The sequence below is a fragment of the Marmota marmota genome, unplaced genomic scaffold (genome assembly GCF_001458135.2).
Source record: "Marmota marmota marmota unplaced genomic scaffold, marMar, whole genome shotgun sequence".
NCBI classification, from domain to species: Eukaryota; Metazoa; Chordata; class Mammalia; order Rodentia; family Sciuridae; genus Marmota; species Marmota marmota.
The window spans coordinates 2,540,426-2,553,748 of record NW_025999983.1 but is presented as its reverse complement, the minus strand read 5'-3'; the positions used below and the strand labels follow the sequence as shown (position 1 = coordinate 2,553,748).

Here is a 13,323-nt window from a genome sequence, read left to right as displayed (position 1 = left end):
GCAGGTGTCTTCGCCCTACCTCCTCAAGGGCACCTTGGCGGGGCTGCAGGCCCTGCCTGCGCCCTTGAGCCCGGGCGCCCCGGGTCTGGTGTGCGTTGGCTCGGCCTCGCTGGCGCAGCCCCTCCTCGTGGGGCCCATGCTTAGGAGGTGGTCACCCGGTGGCCCACGGGGGCGCATTTAAAAATAGCATGAAACCTTAGTCCAGAGGAAATGTGGCTGCCCATGGATAGGAGGTTATGTGAGCCCTTCCGGGGTGCACGTTGACAGGAGGACACTTGTCCAGGAACTTGAAAACACTGGAGCTCAGAGCCATCCCCGCATGTCAGCAGGACTAGACGTTAACGGGCCTTAAAGGACTTATTGTTCCTCCCGGTCAGGCACAGAGAAAAGACTATGGAGTTCCCCTTTTCAGATGAAAGGCTGCACAAGGGAACACTAGTGACTGCCATCCCCACCCTGAAATCTCATTACCGATCTGGGAGAAGACCGAGGAACTAACTACACATGGGCGGACTTCCTTAACTCAAGAGTGTCTGTCCACGGACTCACCCGAATCCTAGAGAGTCTTTTCACAGGCTACACTGTTTCAAGGACCCGTGCTTCCCCTCCCCTTAGAAGAGGGGTATGATACCTGTCTGAATAATGTCAGGTGGGTGGGAATCACACTCCTCTGACTTCCCTTTTACAGGTTAGTAAGTTTGTAAACCTTTTCTCTTATTATGGTTGTTAGGTTTGTTTCAGTGAACTTTGACAGGGTGGAGAGGAAATTTCCCTTCCTCCTTACAAAAGCAAAACTTTCAGATTATGCATTAAAAAAAAGAAAGAAAATATTGAAGGCTTTTTTTTCAATTTTCCATCTGTTTGGTTTTGGTATTTTGGTTTTGATGGAGACAATCTAGCCTTTAAAATGTCTCTGGTGAACCAATACTGTCTAATTTTGCTGGAAGAAATGTAAATAGAATGTTAACCAAACAGTTCTTGAATGTATTAGAATATAAAACAAGCAGTTAGTTGAATGTATTAATGTTACTGGACATGCCCTATGGCCCAACAAGACTATTTCCCCATCTCTAGAGATATCATAGGATAGACAAGCAAGTTTGTGCAATTTCACATGTATAGCATTACTCTTAGTATGGAAGGATTGGGAACAGTTAACATCTCCACACATAGGGAGAGCTGAATACAGCATAGTGAATCCATTCAATGGATTACTATACAGTAGTCAAGACAGTAAGGGGTCCTTTATGTGTGCTGTTAAACATCTTTAAGATTTATTTGCAAAGTTCAGAATATTGTGTGAAGTATGCTACTCGTTGTGCATTGGAAAAAAGAAAATATATACATGTGTATTTGTAAAGATGCCAAAAAAATGTCAGCAGTGTCCCTCTAAGGTAGCTGAGGGGACAAGGGATGGAGGGAGACTGACTTTCACTCTGTCCATTCTTTTGTTCCTTTTAGAGTTTGTATGATGAGCAGACACTATCTGTGTTAGCTTTTCATTACTATAATAGACAAAACTAAAGTAAATCAACTTATAAACAAAACAGGCTTATTTTGTAAGTTCTCTGTCGAAGGAACCGCTGAGCTAGAGCCAGTCCAGAACAGGCTTATTTTGATTTGGACTTTTGGAGACTCTAGTCCATGAATTATTGGCCCCATTGCTTGTGAGGCCTTATGTCATGGCAGGAACATGTGGCAGAGCAAAACCACTCACCTCATGGGAAAGAAACCAAAGACAAGGAAAGAGCTGGGGACTGCGGTCTCAATAGCCCTCCCCCTTTTTTTGTACTAGTGAATGAACCCAGGGCCACTCAACCACTGAGCCACATCCCCAGTCCTACTCTCAGTGAGACAGGGTCTTGTCTCACTGAGTTGCTGAGGCTTGATCCTCCTGCTTCAGCCTCCTGAGCGCTGGGATTACAGGCATGAGTCACTGCACCTGGTTTTCAATAGCCCTTTCAAGGGCACAGTCCCAAAGACCTAAGGCCCAACTAGGCCCCACCCCTTAAGGTGCCACCACCTCCCAACAGTGTCAGAGGAGGGACCGTGCCTTTGTCATATGGGCTTTGAGGGACTTTTAACTTAGCAGTATCTATTTAAAATATCATTAAAGAAGCAGAATAAATGCCTTTGAAAATTAAAATAGCTAGACTTTGATTGAATTGGGTTCATTTTCTGTTAGAATCAGTGAGGTCTGTGGGTCATAGCTGCCTTAATCATCTATGAAAGTGTGTCTTTTAAAAAAAATTTTGTTGTAGTTGGACACAATGCCTTTATTTTATTTATTTATTTTTATGTGGGGCTGAGGATCGAACCTAGCGCCTCCCACATGCTAGGCGAGCGCTCTACCACTGAGCCACAACCCCAGCCCCATGAAAGTGTATCTTGGTACTCAATATTGCAATTCCATAAGCACCAAGAAGTTCTTCCCATCCCACGGCCCCATGATGGGGTTAGGAGTATCCCATGGTGGAGAAGCAAAGACAGAGTGATTGCTGATGTTACCATGCGTAGCTGCCTTTCCTTGACCAGGAGGTGCTCTGCCATTTCTCACGTGGACCCAGAAGATGGCAGGAAACTGAGGGAGACTCTCGAATGACACTGGACTGCTGCCACAGATCAGCCCAAGGAGAAGACCTGTGTGAGAGGGGCCTGGATCTCCTTCCTAGCTGCTCAGTCTTATCCCCTAGTGTTCTTCTCTCCCTCGTGAGCAGGGGTTCTGAAACCTGAGCTGTGGGAAGAATCCTCTGCAGAGTGCTGGATGCCCGCCTCAGCCTCAGGAGGTTGGGCAGCACTGCAGGAGATGCCATGGCTGCCGCCTGGTGGGGCACGTGGAGAAATGCCACTGAGGCCGTTTGCCCCTAGTTTACCGTGCCACCAATAGGTTAGCTAGCACCAGGAGACTTTGCTTCCTCCCTCTGGGCCTACGCTAGACTGTGGAGCATTCTGATAGTCTCCATCCTTGGAGAGCATGGGCTGGAGTGTTCAAGTAAGGAAACAAAACACCATGCTACTGAAGGAGCTGACCTGGGATTTGAACCCAGCTATCTTCCACTCTGAAAGCCAGGCTGCCCCTGTATTGCATGCTGCCACAAGAGTTCTTTCATGCTAACATGTATTTGCCTCTCCAGGTTCGAAGCAGGCAGTGTAGTCTAACGTCTAAAACAACCCAGCAACAGACAGACAAGGCCAATGATTTTGCAAAGGTTCAGAAACATCAACCCCCTGTGGTCCCCTGTGTTTGCACAGTGTGTGGAAGGCACAAGGCAAACATCACCAGCCCCTCTGAATCCCAGTGTGATGAGGGCAAAGGCCCAGATGTGAGCCAGAGTCTCGCTGGTTCATTGCTGTTCAGAAAGCAATCATAGAATTGGGTGCACCCCAGCTTCCCTGCTGACTGGGTCAAGGACAGGATCTGAGGGCTTTGATTTCTATAGTCAGAGGCTGGAAGGATACTGGCCTTTCCTTGACAGAGCACCAATCAGGGCTCAGCATCACACAGGCACTTTGCATGCACTCTGGGACAAGGTGACAGGCTTGTGCTGTGGGAGGAGGTGGGTGCATTTCTCTGGACCCACTGGAAGTCACTTCTGTCACAAGAGGAATCTCCATCCTTCCAGAGCCCCAGAGCCTTTGTAACACCTGAAGGTCGCGCCTGATGCCAGCTTTTGTCGCGACTTCTTGCCCGCAAGGAAGACGCAACACTCAGGAATCTTCTTTCAGTAGTTTATTTCAGGCCCTTGATAGTTCTTCTTCTCTCTCTCGGATGCCCCTCCCAGCCTTAATAAAGCATCTCAAGCCCCAATGCAAAGCAGCCACGTGGAGCTTTCTCATAGGGTGATGAAAAGTCATGCGCCAACTCTCCCAAATAAGGAGTTGTTTGTCACAGACCACAGCGGAGCCAGCGCCATCTTGTAATGGCGACCATAATTTGCATAAACGGCAGAAGCGGCTCACCACAAGCTTTCATCTTTGTGCTCGAGGGAGTAGCTTCCTACTACCGAAGTGCTTTTATTCCTTTTAGAAATGAAGGAAATGGTTTTCTTAAAAGTATTTCTATTCCTTTCATAGCTATCTCAGGGAAAAACACCTATTTTATGTGTTCAATCACTGATTAAGATTAATTTTTTTTTCAGAACAGAGTGTATGTTTAACTAATTTGACCATACAATGAAAACTGGTTTTAAATGTATTTTTTATGGGATGTTTAGTGGTCATATCAGGGTAATTGACATATCTATCATCTCAGATATTTATAGTTCTTTTGTGTTGGGAACTGAAACAGTTTTGTCATTAAAAACTATTTTAGTCATGTGCATATGGTAGATTTTTTAGGTCCACTATATGACCTATCTATTTTTATAATAGTCCAACTAGCTTTGATTAACTTACTTCCATTTTAACATGTTGGATTTTGTTTTGTTTTGTTTTTGGTACCAGGGATTGAACCCAGGGGCATTTACCCACTAAGCCACATCCCCAGCCCTTTTTACATTTTTACATTGTATTTGAGACAGGGCCTTGCTAAAGTTGCTGAGACTGGTTTTGAATTCCCAATGCTCCTGCCTCAGCCTCCCGAGCTGCTGGGATCACAGGTGTGTGCATGGAGCCTGCTCAACGTGTGTCTTGTTGGCTTTCCAGGTAGGCCCGTACCTTCAGTCAGGGTGATGACCTTTAAGCACATGTACTTCCCTTCTTTCTCCCCTTGATCTGAAGGTTCCTGGCAGCATCACGTCAGAAGAAAAGCTCCCACCTACAGCAAACTGACTTCATTTTCTTTCAGAATAGGGAAGGGGAGCGCAGTGGTTCTGAGTGTGAGGTCAGACACGCACTCCACAGGCCAGTCCCCTGTTGCCTTGTTTCTGCTCATGCGCATCGAGGACAGTGATGGCCTGCTCTCTGCCCTGCAGGGTGGGTTGATGACAGGTTGTTTCCTGGGCAGTATGCAGTGGGCAAGGACACTAACAAACCATGCTACCTTGTCTGCGTCTTGCCCAAGACGTGCCCCTGTTGGCAGCAATGTTGGCACACATTAATGTGATCAGTTTATAATTGAAAGACTATAGTAGATGAATAATCTAAGAAGCCAGTGACACCTAAATTCAAAGCCAAGGCACATTTTAAATATGAATATGGGCTGGGTGCAGCTCAGGCAGAGCACTTGCCTGGCACTCATTGGCCCTGGGATCCATCCTCAGCACCGCAAACAGGATGGGAACAGATGTGTGTGGGTGTCATTTAGCCACTTACCTCTCCTGTTCTGCTTCTGGCAGATCCTTTGTGCTGTACCTTGCTGGACGAGCAGCGTTCCCCTTCTCCACTCTCCTTTTCCATAAAAATCATAAAATGCTCTGTGAATTTGCATGCCATCCTTGCACAGGGGCCGTGCTATTCTTCTCTAGATAGTTCCAGTTTTAGTACATGTTGTTAAATTAAAAAAAAAAATGACAGGAGGCTAATGTTCCAGAATAAGCACCTGCCCTGGACCCCAACAGACCAGTCTAAAAGTCCAAATGGAGTCACTTACCCTGATTCCAAGTCACCAAGCTGAAACTAGCCTGCTTATGGGGCTTTCTAAGAAATCCCACTAGGACAGTAACAGCCAAACAGACTACGCCAGCTAGCATGGTGATGAATGAAGTCAGTCCTTTCGTCAGGCTCTTCCTGTTGCTTTGTCCCCCTTTCCTACAAGGAAATTACAAGGAAAGCTATTTTGAAATGACCCATGTGCCTTCCTTTGTTTCTGCTTTCTTTAGCTCTTTTCTGTCTGTGAAGTCAACCTCTTCGGCTGGGCCAATCAGAACATTCAATTCTAGTTTATGGGATGAAGTGTTGCCTGGTTCTGAAATGGAAAAGGAAGCCAATTAAGATTATCAAGCTGAATTATGGGATTGTGTCCTTATCAGTGTGCTGCAGATACCAGCTCTTACCTTCATCTTCACTCTTGATGCTGGTTCACACAGTGTGGACCAAGAAGCTACTAAGAAATGGTTTCACTGTAGGGAAGCAGCACTCTTGGCACTCAGTAGCTTCCTCATGAAAAAATGGCGGAGGGATAACAGAAATAGAAACCCCAGTAGTTTGCAGTTCCTGTGGAACTGAGAGACTCAGACAACAGTTAACAGTTCCTCATGGAGAGGCAGGAGGGAGCTAAATCACACCGTTTTTGTGTGAAATAGTCACCCACAGTCACAGGGGACCTGCTTAACTCCCTCGGCAAACACTGGTAGCTTCCCCAGCCCTGTGTCCTCAAGAGTTTATGGGGGACAGTGTCCTTGATCAGATGTACTCAGGACACTTATTTGAACTGGACATGTGGTTATTAATTCCTGCAGTTCCTCTGGAGTCTTCGAGCCTGGGTGAGCTGTGATTCTGTAAGACAGGATCACACCCTGTGTACTTCCCAGCTCCCTTAGCCTTGGAACCGCATCTTGAGGTTGTGGTCAGTGGCCTGACAACTTGAACCTTCTGACTGGGGGTGTTCTGGGGATGCTCAGAGCTGCATAGGCTGAAGGAATGCTGCATTTTGTACTCCCCACGTCTGGCAGGTTACTAAGACCCCTGGACCTCACATTCCTAATCTACAAAATGGAAACAATAAATAATCACATCCTATGTTATTCAGTTTTTATGAGAATTAAAAGGAATAATATCTGTAGCTCAGTGGTGGAGCATGTGCTTCACCTGCATGAGATTCTGGGAGAAAAAGAAAAAAGAAAAAAAAAAGGGGGGGGGGTGGATTTCTACATCCACGAAAAACCTGGTGTCATAATGTACTCCATAATGTCTCTTTTCACTTTGTTCTTCCTCATGGAGCCTCAGTGGCCACCTGTCCTGCTGTCCTTTCTCTTGGACTCCTAAGCAGAAGGTTGTAGTATAATCAGGGAGAGGTCTAAAGGTGTGCTCCCTTTGATCCTCAGAGCACTAGGTTTTCTCTAGAGGGCAAAGGCTGAGCAATGTTATCCCTCCTGATGTCTGACTCTGGAGAAGGTCGAGGGTGTCACCCCTACCTCTGGGTCCTCATTTGGACTCCTCGAGCACAAGCATTTGAGTCTGTGCAGGATGAAAACCAGGACGGGGAAGTGAGAGCAATGGTGCCTCAGGTCCCCACTCATAGCCCTTTGTCCTGGAAGCTGCCCATGCAGTCCCAGCTTCCTGCAGGGCAGTCAGAGCGCAGGGCCTGTGGTTGTGGGGTGCAGGGAATCCCCCTTCATCTGCTCCTCACACTGACAGGCATACTATCAAAGACTGTGGGGCTGTATCAGTAGAGTAGGAAGCCATCCCTGAGGGACCCCCTCTTGCCAAACACAGGAGAATTCCACTATCAAAAGGAATAACTTAACTACTAATGACTGAAACACTGACTTAGATAATTCTATGAATTCGTGTTCTTCAAGGAAAAACAAAAAATTAGAATGGAAGAGCTCAGAATGGGAGAAAAGTTTTGAAATCATCTATCTGATAAGGGACTTGTATCTAAATACACAAGAAACCCTTACAATTAAAAACATCAGTTCGAATAATGAGCAAAGGATCTGAATAGATATTTATCCAAAGGAGATAAAAGGCCAACCAACAGACACAGGGAAAAATGCTCAATGCCTTTAGCCACCAGGGAAATGATAACCCAGAACATAAGATGCCCCTTCACTCCATCCCGAATGGTGGCCATCCAGAGGATGGAGCGAGCAGGTGCTGGTGAGGACGTGGACAGCAGGAACTGCTGGTGGCAGAGTGGAACTTCAGCAGTGCAAAGGAGTGCAGCTATTCTGCCAAGGAGCCAACACCGTGTTGGCACGTGACTCACCCATTCTACTCTTGGTCTGTACTCCAGAGAGAGGAAGATGTATGTCCACACAAAGACTTGTGTACAAGTGCTCAGAGCAGTATCATAAACAAGACCCCCAAAGTGAAAAGGATGCAAATACTGAATCACTGATGAAAATCAATAAACTATAGAAACCCATCAAGGGAGTGTTATTTAGCCATAAAAAAGAAATGAAGTATGTATCTGAGCTACAAAGTAATTGGTAAAAGAAGCCAGACACAAAGAACTGCAGATTGCACACGCTATTCAAGTGAGATGCCCAGGGCAGGCAAATGCAGAAATAGGCAGGAACTGCTAGTGGGGTCTGCTTGCTTTTTGGTGTAGAGAAAATCGTCTAACTCTGATAACAGTGATGGCTACACAACTCTGAATATGCTAGAAACCACTGAATTTTACACTTAGGTTGAATTTATGGTATTCAAATTATATCTCAGTAAGGTTATCTTTTAAAACTCAACAGTAAAAAAAAAAAAAGTAATGATCCAACAACTTAAAACAGTAGAACCAAAATCCCAGCAGAACCAGAAGACCCCAGCAGAACCAGAACTGAGGGCTCATTTGTTTGTTATAGGAGCATCAGGGTGAAGTACTCAACCCACTTGCTGTGCTGGAGTATGGCTGAGTCCCAACATGGCCAACAGAAATGTAACAGAGTGTTGTAGTCAGCTTTTTTTGCTGCTGTGTCTAAAAGATCTGACCAGAAACATTTTAAAGGAGGAAAACTTTATTTGAGGGCTCACAGTTTCAGAAGTCTTAGCCCCCAAACAGCAGGCTCCATTCCTCAGGGCTCAAGGTGAGGCAGGACATCATGGCGGGAGAGTGTGGCAGAGGGAAGCAGCTCACATGGTGATCAGCAAGCAGAGAGAAAGAGACTCCAGATACAAATATATACCACGCCCCAGGTCCCACCTCCTCCAGCCACACCCACCACTTCAGTTTCCACCCAGTTAATCCCTATTGTTGGGAAAAGGTATAATGGCAGCCACACCCCAAAACACCCCAACATGGCGCCTGAGGAGCTTCTCTTCCTGCCTCTCCCTTTCCCGCTGGCAACAAAAACTCCCGCTGCCAATGCTCACTCCAGCCGGCGGAAACCTTAGCCCCAATAAGAACTGATCTCGTGGGCTCCGGAACTGACATCTGGAAGAACTTACCAATAAACAGGTGACCCGTCATTTACCTAAGCCCTGCCACCTCTCCTTAGATCTATGTAAGCCCACAGCCTTTTGTAATAAAGTGGAACTTCTCCGGTGATTTGTCTTGCGTCGCATCTTCTTTCACCTATCAGGGGATTAATTCACTGATTGGGTTAAGACATTCACAACCCAATAATTTGTCCTCTGAACCTTCTTGCATTGTCTCATATGTGAGCTTTTGGGGGACATATCACATCCAAACCATCACACAGAATCATATTAAAGCTGTAAGTTTTTAGTAGTCATATTGAAGCCAGATTTAAAGTTAGGTAGTCAGTGTAGTTAGGTAAATCGGGTCTAATACCGAGTGAAATCTAAAATGGAGGCCATGCTGGCAATGATTCCGGGAAACGCAGGACAACTCATGGAATGTTAATGAAGTCCTGAAAAGGCCTTAGGCCAAAGTCCACCTCAAAGAAATGTCAATGAACAGCCCCCAGCAAAAAGGTGCTGACTCAGAAGTCCTTCCTGACCAGATTACTTCTTTGGCCTGTGTCCCACCCCTCGGGCCTTCCCACCTACATTCCATCACTGAAAGAACTATAAAAAGGGGAGACAACATCCCTTCCACGGATTCCACCTCTTGGGTCCCCTTCTTCCTCCGGGAGAAGTCTTTTCTGCTGTCCTTTAATAAACTTCTAATTTCTACTCTGACCTTGCCTCGGCGTGCTTCTTTGGTGTTATTCTTCAACATTGGAGAAGCAAGAACTCGTCACCAGTCAACAGCGGTAACAATATTTAAAAGGTAAAAAGAGGGCCTGGGGGTGTAGCTCAGTTGTTGAACATGTGTTTAGCCTGCAGGAGGCCCTGGGTTCCATCATACACCCAGTGGCTACACTAAAATTAAAAACAACAACAACAACAAAAACCCATTGGAGTTAATTTTACTAACACATTTTATTTAAACTGATATTGAAGCCGATTTAAAGGTATGTAGTTAGTGTAGTTAGGTAAATCCGGTCTAATGTCAAGTACGATAAATAAAATGGTGGCCATTATTGAGAATGGAGTCCAGAAAAGCAGAGCAGCACTTGGGGAAATTGAAATGTTAATGTCCCCAAGGCTTGGAATCCACCCTAAGGAACTGTTAAAGAAGCAGCAAACAGGGAGGTGCTAATCCAAAACGGCTCCAGGCCCTTCCTGCCCAGGTTACTCCTTCAGCCCACCTATCTCCCACCTTTGGGCCTCCCACCTGCATTCTATCACTTCAGGATAAAGGGAAACAAAGGATAAGAATGTGGGAAAACTAAAAGAAGACCTTAGCTATAAAAAAGGGAAGATCTTGCCTTCCACGGATTCAGCCTTTCAGTCTTCGGGTCCCCTTCTTCCTCTGGGAGAAGTCTTTTCTGCTGTCCTTTAATAAAGCTCCCACTGTCCACTCTACTCTTGCCTCCTCGTGCTTCTCTGGTGTTGTGCTTCAGCATTCGGGGAAGCAAGGACTCGTCACCAGTAAAACAGCAGTAACAATATGTTCAGAATATTTTCCAACATGTAATCAAAGTGAAAATTATTATTGAAATATTTCCTCTTTCAGAAGTTTTCAGAATCTGGTTGTTCTTTATACATATAATCCATTTCTATTCAGATGCTTAATTTTTATCATGTATTTGAATTTCATGAAATTTATAGTCTTAAAAATATATTCACAAACCCACTTTGTTCCAAATATACTAAAAAGTTTTCAGAAACTGAATTGAGAAGCAAGTGATCATTTTCCTTTAACATTTGCATTCATCTTGACAAAACAAGTTCATCTTTTTCTAGGAGAATTGGTTTACTTTGAAGCAAACACTTTTCCATTTTAAAACTATCACTTCATGTTAAATAATTTCACTTAGTCTTGTTTCAGCTCAGTTGTATTGACATCAGCATCAAAGGTTATTGCATAAATTGAAGAGCAACTCCGATTTGGGGGGTAGTTTTTGTGGCTAATCTGCATAATGCTGTTTTCTACAATTGAACCTACATTTTTGCATTAGAAAAATATGTGAAATCATCACTGTGAAATGTGTTGGGTAAACATATAATGGCAGCAGCACCCCAGAGAAAAACCCCAGCATGGCGTCTAACAACCCTCCTTCTCCTCTTTGTTTCTTTCACTGGCGCGAAACGTTTCCCGGCACCAATGTTCAAACCCTGCTGGTGGGAAGCCTTAGCCCCAATTAGAATTAACTTCTTGGGCTCCGGAACTGACATATGGAAGAGCTTGCCAATAAACGGGGGACCTGTTATCTACCTCAGCCCTGCGACCTCTCCTTAGACCTATATAAACACACAGCCTTTGGTAATAAAGCGGGAACCTCTTTGGTGATCTGTGTCGTGTGGTGCAGCGTCTTCCAGTCTTACAAAATGTAATCTGAAATTTGTTTTAATTAGCTTTTTGTGTTGCTATGACCAAAAGACAAGAAAAATTAAAGGAGGATAAGTTTATTTTAGTTCATAGTTTCAGAGGTTCAGTCCGTGGTCAGCCCACCACCGCTCTGAGCCCTGGACAGGCAGCACATCTGGCTGGAGAGCCTGGCTGAGGAGGCAGCTCAGGACAGGTCAGCCAGGAAGTAGAGAAAGAGCTCCACCCACCAGGGACACAATATAACCCCCAAAGGCACACCTGGTGGCCCACCTCCTCCACCACACCCCACCTGGTCTTCAGTCACCAGTTCATCATCCACTGATAGGTCACACCTCTAGCAGTCCAATCATTTCACATCTGAAAAGCCCCACTTTGCCTCACACATGAGCTTGGGGGACACCTCACACCTAAACCATCACAATTTCTAAGACATCCCTACGGTCAGAGAGGAGTCTCAGACGATAGCTCTAAGCTCCAGGTTAGGTCTTTCATGTCCGTGTCCCAGCCTCTTTTATTATATTACTGAATATTTGAGAAATTCTAGAGCTGCAGTTAGAGTACATTTCCATGGCGCTCTTTCACAAGGCTCTCCACAAGCACTGCCAACGTCCCTGCATCTTCCCACAGGCCGAGTTCCTGGCCTGATGGCGATCTTAGAGTTTGCACACACGGTAGACTCTGCACAAACTTCCCGTGCCACTCTTTGCAGTGTCTGCTTCCGAGGTGGGATACAAATGCTTTCACACATGTCCTGTGGTGGCAGAAGCAACAAGGGGCCATCAGGGTCCTGTTTAAAACTCCTCAAGTCTGGGTTTGGGGCAGCGTAGCTGGGTCACCTCTTGTGATAGAATTTCATTTTCTCACCGCCAGCTGGCCTTCTGGAAGGTTCAGGGTGCCTGCCATGGGTTGCATTTGAGAGGCTGTGAACTGGCCGCACGTCCCACTCTTGGAAGCCTGTGGCGCACCTGCTGTGTGGCTCATCCAGCTACTTCCTTCACCTCAGGTCTTCATCCAGGGCAGCTGCTTAGGTGTGCCTCCGACTGGCTGGCCTAAATGATGCTTCTAGAGTGGATGCACTCAAAACTACAGGGACAGAAAATAGAAAGGTGGCTGCCCAGGGCTGGGGGAGGGGAGCGCTTGAAGGGAGTTACAGTCTGCAAGATGAGAAAGCGCTAGAGAGCTATTGCACAACAATGTGAATGTACTCCAGGCTACTGAACTGCAAACTTAAAAATGGTTAAGGTGGTAAACTGAACACAAAATTTGTAACCACAATTTTAAAGTCTTAAAAGGAACCCACTATTTGGTCTAACTATAATGCACTGATAATTGAAAAAATTTTAAAACAGTCTCGGAGAAAAAAAGAGCAGTCTTCGAGCTGGCGTCATTGTGCATACATACTGGCTGGGTGTGACTTCCTCTGTCGTGAGTTGCAGCCCCCAGCCTGCTTTCCTATAGGCAAGCCAGGTTCTAGCTTCCTCGGACACTCCATCCAGTTTCTTCTAGGTCACGCCAACGGTGTCACCTTCTTCTTGCTCGGTTTTACCTAATAGCTGCTAGCTCGTCACTGTCCTTTAGCAGGAAGCCAGGGGGCTGCAGCTTGAGCTCTGAGGGCTTGGCCTGAGCCTTGGCTGGGCTGTTTTCTGAGTGTGATTAAAGACAGGGAGGCTACACTCACCAGTGACCTGAGTGTGAGAAAGGGGAAGGCTAGAATGGGCAGTGGCCACAGCTTGCTGAAGCGAGTGCCTGGTGGTACAGTACCGTCACACTGAGTCCGTCAGGGGCACTCAAGTGCAGAATGTCGCAGCCTGCTTCTTCGGAAATCTCTCACAGAGAAGGGGTTAAAGTTTGGGTCAAGCCTGTTTGCTTGCCCTCGAGCACACTTCCACGTGGACTGCTGGAATGTGCTCCCACAGCATATCTGGAAGCTAATATTTGGTGAGTGC

The 13,323-nt window shown here is 46.0% G+C and overlaps 2 long non-coding RNA genes and 1 other non-coding gene across 3 annotated transcripts; 1 reads left to right on the top strand and 2 right to left on the bottom strand.

The window, feature by feature from the left end:
- Window positions 1-6: 6 nt before the first annotated feature.
- Window positions 7-7,969, top strand: LOC125617598. Its single transcript, XR_007348651.1, has 2 exons — window positions 7-688; window positions 4,521-7,969. It is a non-coding gene; the product is annotated as an uncharacterized LOC125617598 (long non-coding RNA).
- LOC125617646 lies at window positions 5,338-5,442 on the bottom strand. Its single transcript, XR_007348732.1, has one exon. It is a non-coding gene; the product is annotated as a U6 spliceosomal RNA (small nuclear RNA).
- A 3,469-nt stretch (window positions 7,970-11,438) lies between the features above and the next one.
- LOC125617599 lies at window positions 11,439-13,224 on the bottom strand. Its single transcript, XR_007348652.1, has 2 exons — window positions 12,242-13,224; window positions 11,439-12,128 (listed from the first exon to the last, which is right to left on the bottom strand). It is a non-coding gene; the product is annotated as an uncharacterized LOC125617599 (long non-coding RNA).
- Window positions 13,225-13,323: the final 99 nt, after the last annotated feature.